The sequence below is a fragment of the Myotis daubentonii genome, chromosome 12, assembly GCF_963259705.1.
Source record: "Myotis daubentonii chromosome 12, mMyoDau2.1, whole genome shotgun sequence".
NCBI lineage: Eukaryota > Metazoa > Chordata > Mammalia > Chiroptera > Vespertilionidae > Myotis > Myotis daubentonii.
Window position 1 is genome coordinate 21,395,512 of NC_081851.1, and position 14,666 is coordinate 21,410,177.

Below are 14,666 nucleotides of genomic sequence, written 5' to 3' on the forward strand. Positions count from 1 at the left end.
AGGAAGGAGAAGCAAAGCCTTCTGAGCTCTGGTAACTGTGGGAACAAATGAAGAGATTGAGGGCAGGGAACTGCAGATGCCTCCTGTCCCCTCCTCTGCAGCCAGGACTCTCAGGGGGAGAGGGGGACACACAGACACTGGGGTTAGAATTGGAGGGCTGAGGACTGCTCCCCTGGGATTATCGGGGCAGCCTGGGAGCCCCCAGCAGGGATGCTGCATGTCCTCACTCTCTGGGTGAGTAGAACTCCAGAGGGAAACTTGGAGTAGGACCCCACACATGGACCCAGACTAGCTACTCCCTGGGCGACAATAGGCGATGCAAAGACTCTGCCCCTGTTGCCAGAAAAACAAAATAGCTCCACCTCCCATCCCATATAACACCAATGGGAAAGGCACTGTGTTCATTTAAAGACAGGATTCAGTTCATGAGGCTGAACTCAGATATTAACTTGAGCTAAATATTTTCTTTTGCTCTTGTCCCCTCTATCCCCTGGTGGGGGACTCAAGAGAAAATCCATTTAGAAATAAATAAATAAGCTATATTTTTTCTGCACATTGAACATACTGAATATATTTGCAACTTTGGTCCGTACTTATCTTTATTCATATAAAACTGTAACTCTATCTGACATTTCTTCTTAAAGGTTTTTCTTCCTCGGTACAATGTGCAAAGGAAATTTCTTATTATAAAAATCATGCTGTGGTTTCACCTGTTGTGTTTCTGTAAAGTAAGCTGACCTTCTTTCACTAGATACTGAGCAGGGGTCTTGTGAAAATAGCATAAAGGCTCTTGTGAGGGGAGAACCCTTCCTAGTATCTAGTGATAAATGTAATTCAGAATTTGTATATATTTCTTAAAAAGAAACCTTCAAAAGTCATTGCTGAATTCCCACTCAGCACTGGGGACTCTTTGGTCCTAGCACAGGCCTAGGCACCTTCTGAGAGGGAGAGCCAGTACTGAAAAGGTCAGTTCTAGAAATGTCTGTAAAACATACATTTGGCAAATGAATGAACAAAGAAGCAAAGAAACACTCATAGAGAAGGTGTTCCACTCTGCTGACTTAAAGTTCGCTTTCCAAAGGAGGTTTGAAGCGTCCTACTGTTTTTTTCAGCTCCTTTGGATTTTTAAAAGGCAGGGCCTTTGAAGTCTAATGGGAGAAAGACAAGAAAGTGCTGGGCATTCAGAATCATGGGCAGTGGGAATATTGGGGAACCTCAGACCAGTCACTTCATCTCCCTGAACCAGTTTCAATCTGCAAAATAACTAATGTGTGTTTTTTAAAAAAATGTTTTTATTTATTAAATCCATTGGGGTGACATTGGTCAACAAAAACATATAGGTTTCAGGTGTGGGTTCTATGTGACAGGATCTGTATATTGCACCTTGTGACCAACGCAGGAAGCAACACCAGGCTGGTGAACAGGAGATGAGGTGTAAGGGCGCATCATGGGTCAACTGGCCACCAGAGGCCAAAGGACTGGCCTGTGAAGGACCAGGAACAGGAGCAACATCCTGGTGTGAACCTGGTCTGCAGTCAGAACCCTCTCCTCCCCGAGGCAGGACATAAAGCAGCTACTGCATTTCTGAACAAGAAATTGAGACGCGGGTTTTGACCAAAAAATTAAGATAATTTAAAAATTCATGAATCTATGTGGGATGTCCTAAAGAGGATGAAGATATCATATGTATGTACATGTTAATGAATCAGGTTTATTACAAATAGAAAATATATGAAATCCGAAAAGAGCTCTTTGCTCAGGAAATCATTCAGCAAGTGTGTGCTGTCTACCTGGGTCTTGGGGGCTTGGCCTTCACAGGTCACCTTTCAGGGGCTGAGAGGGCCTCAGAGACAGACAGGTGAACAAGAACCAAGGCCACACTTTATTTCAGGAGATAGGAAGAGCCATGAAGAAAATAGACTTAGCTTATATGACTAGGGAGCCACAGGGACACAAAAGATTTCTATTGGTGCCCTGACCTATGACCTTAAACGCAGTGGTTCACAGGACAAAGTGTGGGATCCCAGGTGCTGTGGGTCAGAAACCTGAGGTGGTTCATTGGGTTGCCCTCCTCCCAGGAGGCCTCAGGGTCCTGCACATGGGGAGGTGCAGAATCCATTCCTTATGGCACAGTTCCCTTCTGTGTCCCTGCCAAAGCCACTCCCAGCTTCCTGGGGCTCCCCAAAATCTTGGCCTTTGATCCCTTCCTCCAGCCTCAAAGACAGCAACTCAAGTGGAGTCCCTCCCTGGCTTCTCTGACCCACCCTCCCACCCAGTTTTCACTTTGAAGAACACCTAGTTACTGAGGGCCAGGACCCAGGAGAGCCAAACCTCCTGTGGTTTCTGTAGAGGGCCTTTGGTATGTTGGGGTCAATAAATGTTTATTCACTGATTTTTAACAACACCACCACCAGAAAACTTGAGAGGTTGGCCCACATGGCTGGCCTGGCATGGTGGCTAGGTTACCTCTATGACCTGTCTTACCATTCTGACCTCTGTTAGTATTGTGACCTACTGCCAGGTGATATACCATAGGGCTGGCTACATGGGGGCTTCAGAGCAGAGTGACTCCCTAGCAGGCTCAGGAAAGGGCTCCCCAACATGTTTAAACTGAGACATGGCTGTTGAGACAGAGCTGGCGCCATGGAGACTTGGGGAAGCCACCCCAAAAGGAGAGGCAGTGCCCCAGGGCAAGGACAGCCAGGCTGGATGGGAACAGCAGAGAGCGGGGGGTCGGGGGGGGACATAGAGGGCCCTAGTGTGGGTTGAAATTGCTATCACAGCAGGAAGGCTTTTAGGCACGAGAATAGGGGGATCTGATTTATATTTTTTAAAGATCACTCGGTGATTTGACATTTGAAATGATATTTGACATGTATCCTGAGAGCCCGGGAGGATTTGGGCAGATGAAGACGGTGAGATGTGCTTCATGTGCAGACAGTGGACACGGCCTGGAGGCAGGACAGATGAACACTGGGGACCAGAGCACATGCCTCTCAGAGCCTGTGAGTGATGGGAACAGGCAGGGAAACAGAAGACCCTGCATGGATGGGGCAGGGCAGGGGAAAGGGGTCCTTCCATGGAGGGGGCAGGGTAGGAGAGGCAGTGAAACCTCCATGGAGAGGGCAGGGCAGGGAGGAGAGAGGACCCTCCATGGAGGGGAAAGGAAGGGAGGAGAAGGGACCCTCCATGGAGGGGAGAGGGCATGGAGGAAAGGGGACCCTCCATGTAGGGGACAGGTAGGGAGGAGAGGAGACCCTCAATGGAGGGGAGAGGGCAGGGAGGAGAGGGGACCCTCCATGGAGGGGACAGGAAGGGGGGAGAGAGAACCCTCCATTGAGGGGAAAGGAAGGGAGGAGAGGGGACCCTCCATGGAGGGGAGAGGGTAGGGAGAAGAAGGGACCTTCCATGGAGGATGCAGGGCAGTGGGGACAGGGAATCCTCCATGGAGGGACAGGCCGGGAGGAGAGGGGACCCTCCATGGAGGGGACAGGGCCATGGGGAAAGGGAACCCTCCATTGAGGGGACAGGCAGGGAGAAGGGGGACCCTCCATGGACGTGACAGGCAGGGAGGAGAGGGGACCCTCCATGGAGGTGTCAGGCAGGGAGGAGTGAGGATCCTCCATGGAGGGAAAAGGGCAGGGATGAAATGGGACCCTCCATGGAGGGTGCAGGGCAGTGGGGAACCTTCCATGGAAGGGACAGGTAGAGAGGAGAGTGGACCCTCCATGGAGGGGTGAGGGCAGGGAGGAGATGGGACCCTCCATGGAGGCGGCAAGGGTAGGGAGAAGAAGGGACCTTCCATGGAGGGTGCAGGGCAGTGGGGACAGGGAACCTTCCATGGAGGGGACAGGCATGGGTGTGAGGGGAAACTCCATGGAGGTGATGGGCCAGGAGAAGAGGGGACCCTCCTTTCCAGGACACGTAGGCAGTAGAGGGGTCCCTCCATGGAGGGAACAGGCAAGGAGGAGCGGGGACTGTCAATAGAGGGGATGGGTCAGGGAGGAGAAGGATACCTCCATGGAGGGGAAGGGCAGGGAGGAGAGGGGACCCTCCATGATGGAGAAGGGCAGGGAGGAGTTGGGACCCTCCATGCAGGGGGGACTGTTAGGGTGATGGGAACTCTCCATGGAGGGGACAGACAGGGAGGAGAGAGGACCCTCCATGGAGGGGACAAGACAGGGAGGAGATGGGAACCTCCATGGAGGGGACGGGTCACGGAGGAGAAGGTACTCTCCATGCAGGGGGACAGTAGGGTTATGGGAACCCTCCATGGAGGGGACAGGTAGGGAGGAGTAGGGACCCTCCACGGAGGGCATGGGTCATGGAGGAGAAGGATCCATCCATGGAGGGTACAGGGCAGGGAGGAGAGGGCAGAGACGGGGAAAGGAAAACCTACAGTGATGGGCCAGACAGGGAGGAGAGGGGACCCCTCCATGGAGGGGACAGGGCAGGGAGGAGAGGGGACATTCCATGGAGGGGACATGCCATGGAGGAGAAGGGACCCTCAATAAAGGGGACAGATCAGGGAGTAGAAGGATCCTTCCAGGGAGAGGAAGGGCAGGGAGGAGATGGGAACCTCCATGGAGGAGATGGGTCAAGGAGGAGAAGGTACCCTCCATGGAGCGGGGAGCGTAGGGGACAGGGAAGGGAGAATAGGGGACCCTCCATGGAGGGGGCAGGGCTATGGGGAAGGGATACAGGGAACCCTCTAAGGATGGGCTGGGCAGGGAGGAGAGGGGACACTGCCTGAAGAAGGGAGGGCAGGGGAAGTGGGGGCCCTTCATGCAGGAGACAGGGCAGTGGAGCAGGGGACCCACCATGGAGGGAAGAGGACAGAGAGTGAAGAGACCCTCCATGGAGGTTATAGCTAAAGAGGAGATGGGACCCTCCGTGGAGGTAACAGGGCAGGGAGGAGAAAGGACCCTCCAAGGAAGGGAAGGATAGTGGGCATGGGTGCTCTATATGGAGGGGGAAGGGCAGGGGGTTTGGGGAACAGGGAACTCTCCATTGATGGGGCAGGGCAGTGGGGACTGGCAACATGGGACCCTCCAAGGATTGGCTTGTCAGAGAGGAGAGGGGACTCTCCATGGAGGAGGGAGGGCAGGGAAAGTGGGGACCTTCATGGAGTGGACTGGGCAGAGAGGAGAGGGGACTCTCCTTGGAGAGGACAAGGCAGGGAGGAGAAGGCACCCTCCATGGAGAGGGAAGAGCAGAGGAAAAGGGAACCCTCCGTGGATGGGACAGGGCAGGGGGGAGAGGGCATACTCCTTGGAGTGGACTGGGCACGGAGGAGAGGGGACCCTCCAGGGAGGGGGCAGGGCAGTGGTGACAGGGAAACCTCCATGGAGGCTACAGAACAGGTGGGGCAGGGAACCCTCCATGGAGGTGGCAGGGCTCGAGGGGTGGGGCTGGCCAGGGAACCCAACAGGGATGGGTCAGACAGGGAGTAGAGGGGACCCTCCTTGGAGGCGGCAGAGCAGAGGAACAGGAAACCCTCCATGGATGCGACAGGGCAGGGGGGAGAGGGCACACTCCATGGAGGGGACAGGGCAGGGAGGAGAGGGGACTCTCCATAGAGGGTGGAGGGCAGGAGACAGGGAAACCTTCATGGAGGGGGCAGGGCAGGGGGACAGGGAAACCTTCAGAAAGGATTTAGACCTGGGGGACAGGAACTGCACTTGCAGGGATGGGATAGTGGGTACAGGAAACCCTCCATGCAGTGGGGAGGACAGGAAGGAAGGGAACCCCAATGATAGGGGAAGGGCAGGGAGGAGAGGGGAGACCAGGAACCCTCTATGGGGAGGGGGCAGGGCAGTTGGACAGGTAATTCGAATGCAGAGGGTAGGGCAGGAGGAAAGGGAACCTCACTTTGAGAGAGCAGGGCACAGAGGAGACAGAACTATCCATTGAGGGAGCAGGGCAGGGGGACAGGGATCCCAACTTTAGGGGGAGAGGCAGGGAGGAGAAGGTACCCTCCATGGATGGGGCGTGGCAGGGGTGTAGAGAACCCCACTTTGAGGGGGAGGGTCAGGGAGGAAAGTTTCCTTCATGGAGGGGGCACGGCAGGGGGACAGAGAACCTCACTTTGAGGGGGCAAGCAGTGGAGAAAGGGAGCCCCAGTTTGAGGGAGAAGGGCAGGGAGGAGACAGAATCCTACATGGAGGGACAGGGCATGCATGAGAGGGAACAGGGAACCCTCCATGGAGAGGAGAGGCTGGGGGGATAGGGAATCCTACTTTGAGACAGCAAGGATTTTAGCACAAGTCCTGAAATAGATGGCAGGGCAGGGGGGAGAGGGCATCATCCAGGGAGGTAGCAGGGCAGGGAGGACAAAGGACCCCACATAGTCCAAGCAAGATAGGGGGGTTAGGGCACCATCCATGGAGGGACCAGGGAAGGGGGGACATGGGAATAGAGATAGGTAACAGGGGAAACAGACCCCTACATGGAGAGTTCCCTGTTCCCCATGGTGGAGCCCTTGCCCCCAGCCCTGCCCCTTGGCAGCATTCCCTCTCATACCTGTCCATCGGCCCCTCCCCTGGTCCCCTGACCCTGCTGCCCTGCCTTCCCATGGAGGGGCTGCTGTCTCTCCTGCTCTGACCACTCTGTGGTTGGTCCCCTTATCCCTCTGCCCTTTCCCTCCATGCAGGGTCTTCTGTTTCCCTGCCCTGACCCCTCACTCACAGGCATCTGAGGGGCATATGCTCTGGTCTGTCCAGTGTTCATCTCTCCTGCCTCCAGGCCAAATGTCCACTCTCTGTACCTGAAGCATATTCTCACCTTCTTCATCTGTCTAAATCCTACCCGTGCTCTCAAGACACATCTCAAATATCATTTCAAATGTCAAATCACAAGCAGGGGAAGGGGGGTGGGGGGTGGGGGGGTGGGGGGTGGGGGCTGGGAAGTTGGGGGTGGAGGATGGGAGGTGTGGGGTGTGGGGTGCGTGATGGGGGGGGCGGTGGGGGGTAGGGTTGGGGGTAAGAGTGGGAGGTGGGGTGAGGGGTAGTGTTGGGGGATGAGAGCTGGCGGGAGGGGAGTTGGGGGTGGCAGATGGGGGCTGTGCATTGGGGATGTGGTGAGGCAGGTGGGGGCTGGGGGTGTGGGGTGCGGGGTGGCAGGTGGGGGTGGCGTGTGGGGAGTAGGGGGTAAGGTTGGTGGGTGAAAGGTAGGGGAGGGAGAAGAGGGCATAGGGGGGAGAAATGGTGATAGAAGGAGACTTGACCTGAAGCCAGTGAGCACACAATTCGATATACAAATGATGCATTATATAATTGCACACCTGACCTATGTAATTTTATTAATGAATGTCACCCAAATAAGGTTGATTAAAAATAAATAAAAGGTGGGTCTTTTGAGGTTGATTAGGTTATGAGAATGGAGCCCTCGTGAATAGGATTAATAACCTTTTCAAAGATATCCCATGCTAGACTTATCAGGAGATGCTTTTATATGTTATATAAATGTCTAACCACTATTTTGTACACTTGAAACTAATATTGAATGTCATCCCTAATTGAAAAAAAATTAATGAAGTAATTCTTAATAAAAATGAAAATGCAAATCAGAGTGATCTTTAAAAAATATAAATCAGATCATTACACTCTGTGCCTAAAAGCCTTAAGTGCTCCAGCAGGGGTCAGCTCTCCAGACAGAATCATGCCTGTGAGGGTGTTACACTGCTGGGAGAGGAATGCCCTGTCCTCTTCCTCCAATAGCTCCCTTCACTGCTCTGGTGATGTGTGGCACTGGTGCAGGGCAGAACTGTGCTTCCTTGAGAGTGAGCTAAGCATCACTTTGGCTGCTTAGTTATAGTGTGGGAGCAGACACACAGAAAATAAATTTAAGCCTTAAAAGTTCTCACAGCATTTCAACCCTCCAAACGGACCTCTATCCTCCCTTCCCTACACTCCAGCCAGCCTGGCTCACCCAGCCTTGAGGAAAGAAGGCAGGGACAGTGCTGCCCAGGAAGCCAGTGAGCATGCATATGGTCGGAATTCTGGAGAGAGCTCCAGTTCTCTTAGGACAGAAATGGAGGGATGAATCTGCAGAAATCAGCCACCCATGAGGGGACTCTACTTTTCACTACGTGATGGCTGGATTGCACCTGCATGATCCCACCATGCTCTCGCTCCCCTGTGGGGATCCATGAGTCATCTACAACAGGAAGCAGCTCTCTGGCCTTTGAGAATCCACAGACCTTCAGACCTTCTGCAAAGCCCTTAAGCTCACACGGCTGATCTCAGACTACAGATTCCAGACACCTTCAATCCTGGGAAGCAGCCTCTTTTGACTTTTTCATTCTCCTCCTACAAACAATGCCAGGTCTGCGTCTTCTGTACACTGCTCAAGGATGTGTGAGGACCCAGCGGGTGGCAGCTGGACGTGGTATACCCTGGGACATTTGCTGAGTGGCCTCAGACCCAACACTGACACTGAGCTTGAACCTGCATCCATCTGGTGAGCACCACTCACCTCTACCTGGGGACTCCCTGAGAACCTACCTCATGCAACTTGAGTGCTTCCAGAGACTCTTTCATTAACTGAGACAAACAGGCACCCGGCAGATGGCGGCAGACAGGGAGGCAGAACATGGTGTGCTCTGGGACTTTTGCTGACCTGTCCCCAGGCTCAATGCTAGTCAAAGCCAGCTTTGGTGCCCTGCTTGGACCTTCCTGTGCTCACTGGGCCTCAGCAGAGGCTGTCACAAATTGTGAATTGCTTTGTAGATGCAAAGAGATTGCCCTGGGAGAGCCACATCAAGCATTTGACATTGTTCAGCACCAGAGTCCCTCCCAGGAAGCCCCAGGACCAACAAGCCGATAGCCAGCTTCAGAGCACATCAGAGAAGGATACAATTAGCCTCAGAAGCGGCATATCCAAAGAGAGATCTAGGCACGTACCGATCTAGGCAGGCACCAGACCCCGCTGAGATGAATTGCGCTCCACGTGGTCAACACCTGTCAGCAGCTCATACACTACACTGTAGGCAGGGTACACTGTGGTCACAGCCAACTAGCCTGAGCATCGAATCACTACATGAATGGGCCAACAGCCATCAAGAATCAACTGCCACAGGAAGGTTCACATAACACACACGGGACATCCCTGGAGCACTCAACTCAGATCATCAAGAAGAAATTGCCACTGGGTTCCACAGGACTCCTACTACACGAAGCCACACTACCAAGACCTGGAGTTTAATACAAAGAAACAAACACACAGAGGCAGCCAAAATGCAAAGAAACATGCCCCAAATTTAAGAACAGGGGACACATCCAGAAAAAATGCTAAACAAAGTGAGGCAAGAAATATTCCAGATAGTTAATTGAAGTTAGGTGAAAAATGGATGAAATCAGTGGGAACTTGAAAACTGATAGTAGGCATGAAAAAGAACATTTAAGCCATATAAAAGATCCAGTCAGAAATAAAGAGTAAAATCTTTGAAATCAAGAATACACTAGAGAAAATAAATAATTTGATTAAGGAGGGAATCAAATTAGTGATCTGAAAGACAACGTCACAGAAGACAAAAACAGCAAAAAGAAAAGAGAACTTTTAAAAATGAGGACTGTTTAGGGCCTTTTGGGACAACATGAAACATTAACAACAACCACATTATAGGAGTACAAGGACAAAAGAAAGGTTAAGGGACTACACCATATTAAAAGAAATAATGACCGAACACTTCCCTAACATGGTGAAGGAAGAGACACACGTCCAGGAAGCACAGAGTCCCAAACAAGATGAACCCAAAAAGGCTTGACACCAGGACACATCATCATGAAAATGACAAAGATTAAAGACAGGACATCTTAAAAGCAACAAAAGAAAGACGGTCAGTTACCTACAAGGGAGCTCCCATAAGATTGTCAGCTTATTTCTCTACAAAAACATACCAGGCCAGTAGGGATTGGCACAAAATATTCAAAATAATGACAAGCTAGGACCTTCAACCAAGACTACTTTACCCAGCAAGGCTGTCATTTAAAATTGATGGAGAAATAGCTTCCCAGACAAGAAACAGCAAAAGAAGTGTGTTACCACCAAACCATTAGTATAAGAACTATCAAGAAGGAATAAAAGGGAAACAGAGTTAAAAGAATAAAACATCTACAAATAATCACTTTAAATGTAAGTGGCTTGACTGCTGCAATGAAAAGACATGGTAGCTGAATCGATAAGAAATCAAGAACCATATATATGCAGTCAACAAGAGACCTATCTCAGAATGAAAGATATACAGACAAAAAGCAAGGGGATGGCAAAAGGTATTTCATGCAAATACAAATGAAAAATAAGCCGGGGAGGTAAACCTAGAGCTGACAAAATAGACTTTAAAACAAAGGCTATATTGAGCGATAAGAATGGACACCACAGAATGATAAAGAGAGCAATCCAACAAGAGGATATAACCCTTGCAAACATGTATTTCTTCAACATGAGAGGAAGTAAATGTGTAAATCAAATCCTGATGTACATAAATGGAGAGTTCAACAATAATACAGACGTAGTAGGGGATTTGAACAATCCCACTGGCATCAATGGCTGGATCTTCCGCACAGAAAATCAAGAAGCAAAGAGTGGCCTGGTGCTGGACTCTGCAGCAGCAGCAGCAGCAGCAGCAGCAGCAGCAGCACATATAGTAAAGCTGGAATGATGCAGAGGAGATTAGGGTGGCCCCTGCGCAAGGGTGACACTCAAATCAGTGAAGCGTTCCCTTCCCCCTAGCGTGTGACATGCTCCCCTGGCTCCCCTAGGCTCCCCTGGCTCCCCTGGGCTGGGGCCTCTGCGGGTGGGGGTGGAGGGAGATGGGCGGGGGCTGGGGGGGGAGGGAGATGGGCGGGGGCTGGGGGGGTAGGGAGAAGGCTGGGGGGAGACTTGGGCCCTGACCTCCTCCTGGGCTGGGGTCCCTGTGGGTGGGGGCGGAGGGAGACGGGCAGGGGCTGGGGGGGGAGGGAGATGGGCGGGGGCTGGGGGGGAGGGAGGAGGTGGGGGGGAAGACTTGTGCGCTGCCTCACCCTTGCACAGGGCGGCCTCACACCTAGTCTTTAAAAAAAAAAAAGAGTGGACTGAAATAACACAATAGATCAAATGGATTTAATTGGTATCTTCAGAGCATTTTCACCCTGAAGCAGTAGAATATACATGCTTTTTAAGTGGACGTGCAACATTATCTAGATAGACCACATGTTAGGGCACAAAAACAGTCTCAGTAAATTTAAGAAGATTGAAATCATATCAAGAATCTTTTCTGATCATAACTGTATAAAACTAGAAGTCAATTAGAAAAAACTGACCTACAAGTGATCTATTACTGAATTGTACACACCTAAAACCACCCATGCCCTAATAAATTTATTAACAGAGATAAAAGCAATGAAAAGCAAAAATGAATAAATAAAAATTTGGGGATACATGGTGGTGAGAATTGCATGTCAATATACTTGATGTATACTTAAATGTGGTTAAAACTCTAAATCTTATATTTATTTGACCACAATAAAAATTAGTAATTATAGGATTAAAAAGAAAAAAGAAAAAGAAAAAACTATAAAACACAGAAAGTCTTGGAGGCTAATTAACATGTTACTAAACAATGAATAGATTACAATGAGATCAAGGAAATAATGAAATAATACCTTGAAACACATGGAAATGAGAACACAACAATCCTAACGCTATGGAGCACAGGATAAGCAGTCCTAAGAGGAAAATTCCTAACATTACAGGCCTACCTCAAGAAACAAGAAAAATCTGAAATACATCATCTAACTTGACACTTAGAGGAACTAGTGCAAAAGAAAAACAAAGACACCATACAGTGAGAAGAATAAAGAAAATAATAAAGATCAGAGCAGAAATAAACAAAGCAGTAAAAAACAAACATGAGATCAATGAAGCTCAGGCCATTGTGTGTCAGTGGTTAGAGATGTGGTCCACGGAACAAAGGATCATGCGTTCGATTCCCAGTCAAAGGCATGTACCTGGGTTGCAGGTTCACCCCTGCCACCTGTTGAGGTGTATGTGTGTGTGAGACAACCATTTGATGTGTGTGTCTCACACTGATGTCTGTCTCTCTCTCTCTCTCTCTCTCTCTCTCTCTCTCTCTCTCTCTCTCCCCTCTCTTTCTCCCTTCTTACCTCCCTCCCTCCCTCCCACATCTCTAAAAAAAATTCATTGGACAGTATATACTAGGTGAGAATTAAAAGAAAAAATAACTTCTCAACAAACGCAGGTGCTGGACTGGATGGCTTCCCAGTGCATTTCATCAAACAGTCAGAGAAGAACTAGGACCTGTTCTCCTCAAACTCATCCGAAACACTCAAGACAGGGGAAGCCTCCCAAGCTCATTTTATGCATCCAGCATTCTCCTAATCCCAAACCAGAATAAGACTTTATAAAGAAAAAAAATTATAGGCTAATATCCCTGATGAATGTAGATGCTAAAATCCTCAACAAAATATTGGCAAACTGGATCCAGTAATACATTTAAAAGATTACACATCAGGATGAAGTGGGATTTATTCCAGGGATGCAAGCTTGGTACAGTATCTACACATAAAAAACATGATACATCGTAAACAAAATAAAGAATCAAATTCACATGATTACAACAATAGACGCAGAAAGCATTCACCAAACACAACACCTATTCATTATAACAACTCTCAGTGAAATGTGAATAAAGGGAATTCATCTGAACATAATAAAGATCATGAAGAAAGAAGAAAGAATAAACGCAGAATGGATTAAAAACTTGAAAGTGACATTTGAAACCGTAAAACTTCTAGAAGAAAATAAAGGCAATAAATTTTCATAGAAATATTTTTTATTCTGATATATCTATTTGGGCAACAGAAGCAAAAGAAAAACTAAACAAATGGGACTACATCAATCTAAAAAGTTATTGCACAGCAAAGGAAACCACCAAGAAAATGAAAAGACAACCCACTGAAGGGGAGAACATATTTGCCAATGATACATCTGATAAGGGTTTAATATCCAAAATTTATGAAGAACTTAAAAAACTCAACATCATAACAAAATTAAACAATCCAATTTAAAAATGAGCAAAGAACCTAAACAGACACCTCTCCAGCGAGGACCTGCAGATGATTATTACACAAAAAGATGCTGAGCATCACTAGTCATTACAGAAATGGAAATTAAAGTCACAGTGAGGTATCACCTCACATCTGTCAGAATGGCTATCATCAATAAATCAATAAACATCAAGTGCTGGTGAATAAACATCAAATGTGGAGAAAAGAGAATTCTCGTGTACTCTTGGTGGGAATGCAGATTGGTGCAACCACTGTGGTAAGCAGTATGAAGATACCTCAAAAATTAAAAATAGAACTGCTTTATGACCTAACATTTCCACTTCTGAGAATATCTCTGCAGAAACCTGAAACACTGATCGGAAAGGATATATGCAATGCTATGTTCACTGCAGCATTACTTACAATAGCGAAGATTTCACAGCAGCCCAAGTGCCCAGCAGCAGATAAGTGGAGAAAAGGCTGTGGTACATTAACACAACGGAATACGACTCACCCACACACACAAAAAGGAAATGAAGGAAATCTTACCTTTTACAACAGCATGGATGGAGCCGGTGAGTATTATGCTAAGTGAAGTGAAGTAAGCCAGTCAGAGAAATACAAGTTCCTTATGGTTTCACTTATATGTGGAATCTAATGAACAAAATAAACTACAATCAAAATAGAAACAGACTCATAGGTGCAGAAAACTGACTGAATACTGTCAGAGGGGAGGAGGTTGGGGGACTAGGGGGAAAAGGTGAAGGGATTAAGCAAAGAAAAGACTTATAGACAGAGACAGCAGTTTGGTGATTATCACAGAGAGAGGGGTGTGTGTAGAAGAGGGCTTAGAAAGGATAAATTGTGATGGAAGGAGACCTGACCTGCGGTAAGAGGGGAGGGAGGTGAGATACATAATTCAACATACAGGTGATGTATTACAGAACTGTATACCTGAAAGCTACATGATTTCATTACCAATCTCACCCCAATATATTCAATTTAGAAAAATAGGCCATTGTGGCACATGCTACAACCTGGATGGACCCTGAAGACATGATGCTCAATGAAATAAGCCAGTCACAAAAGGACAAATAGTGTGTGATCCCACTCACATGAGGTCCCTAGAGCCATCAGAGTCATAGAGGTCAGATGGAGGGTACCAGTCATGGGGCAGTGGATGCAGAGTTGTTGTTTAGTGGGGACAGAGCTTCAGTTGGAGAAGATGAGAACAGTGATGGAGCCGATGGTGGTAACGGCAGCACAACAATATGATTGTTAAGTTAAGGACCACTTAACAGCACTGGACTGTGCTCTGAAAACTAGTTAAAATGGTAAATTTCATTGTGTATATATTACTGTGATAATAATATACCAAAAAAAAAAAAAAAATAGAAGGCTCTGTCCTGGGTGTGGGAGAATCAGGTAGAGCTGTTTTCTATCGGCCCTACATGGGCAGTTGGGTCATTGTCAATATCCTGGCTGTGAGATTTTTGTAAGATATTATTGAGAGAAACCAGGTCAGATTCCATGGGCTACCTCTGCGTTCTCTCTTATAAATAATGGAATCTACAATTATATTTTTAAAAGGTTAAAAACTAAAAGGGGTGACAACCAGAT

General features: G+C 48.4%; 1 long non-coding RNA gene and 2 other non-coding genes across 3 annotated transcripts in view; 2 read left to right on the forward strand and 1 right to left on the reverse strand.

The window, feature by feature from the left end:
• Positions 1 to 14,666, reverse strand: part of LOC132213767 (uncharacterized) — a 42,206-nt gene that overhangs the window by 8,886 nt on the left and 18,654 nt on the right. The window lies entirely within an intron of this gene.
• LOC132214047 (small nucleolar RNA SNORA74) lies at positions 7,629 to 7,831 on the forward strand. Its single transcript, XR_009448146.1, has one exon. It is a non-coding gene; the product is annotated as a small nucleolar RNA SNORA74 (small nucleolar RNA).
• Positions 10,625 to 10,728, forward strand: LOC132214019 (U6 spliceosomal RNA). The gene has a single exon (XR_009448124.1). It is a non-coding gene; the product is annotated as a U6 spliceosomal RNA (small nuclear RNA).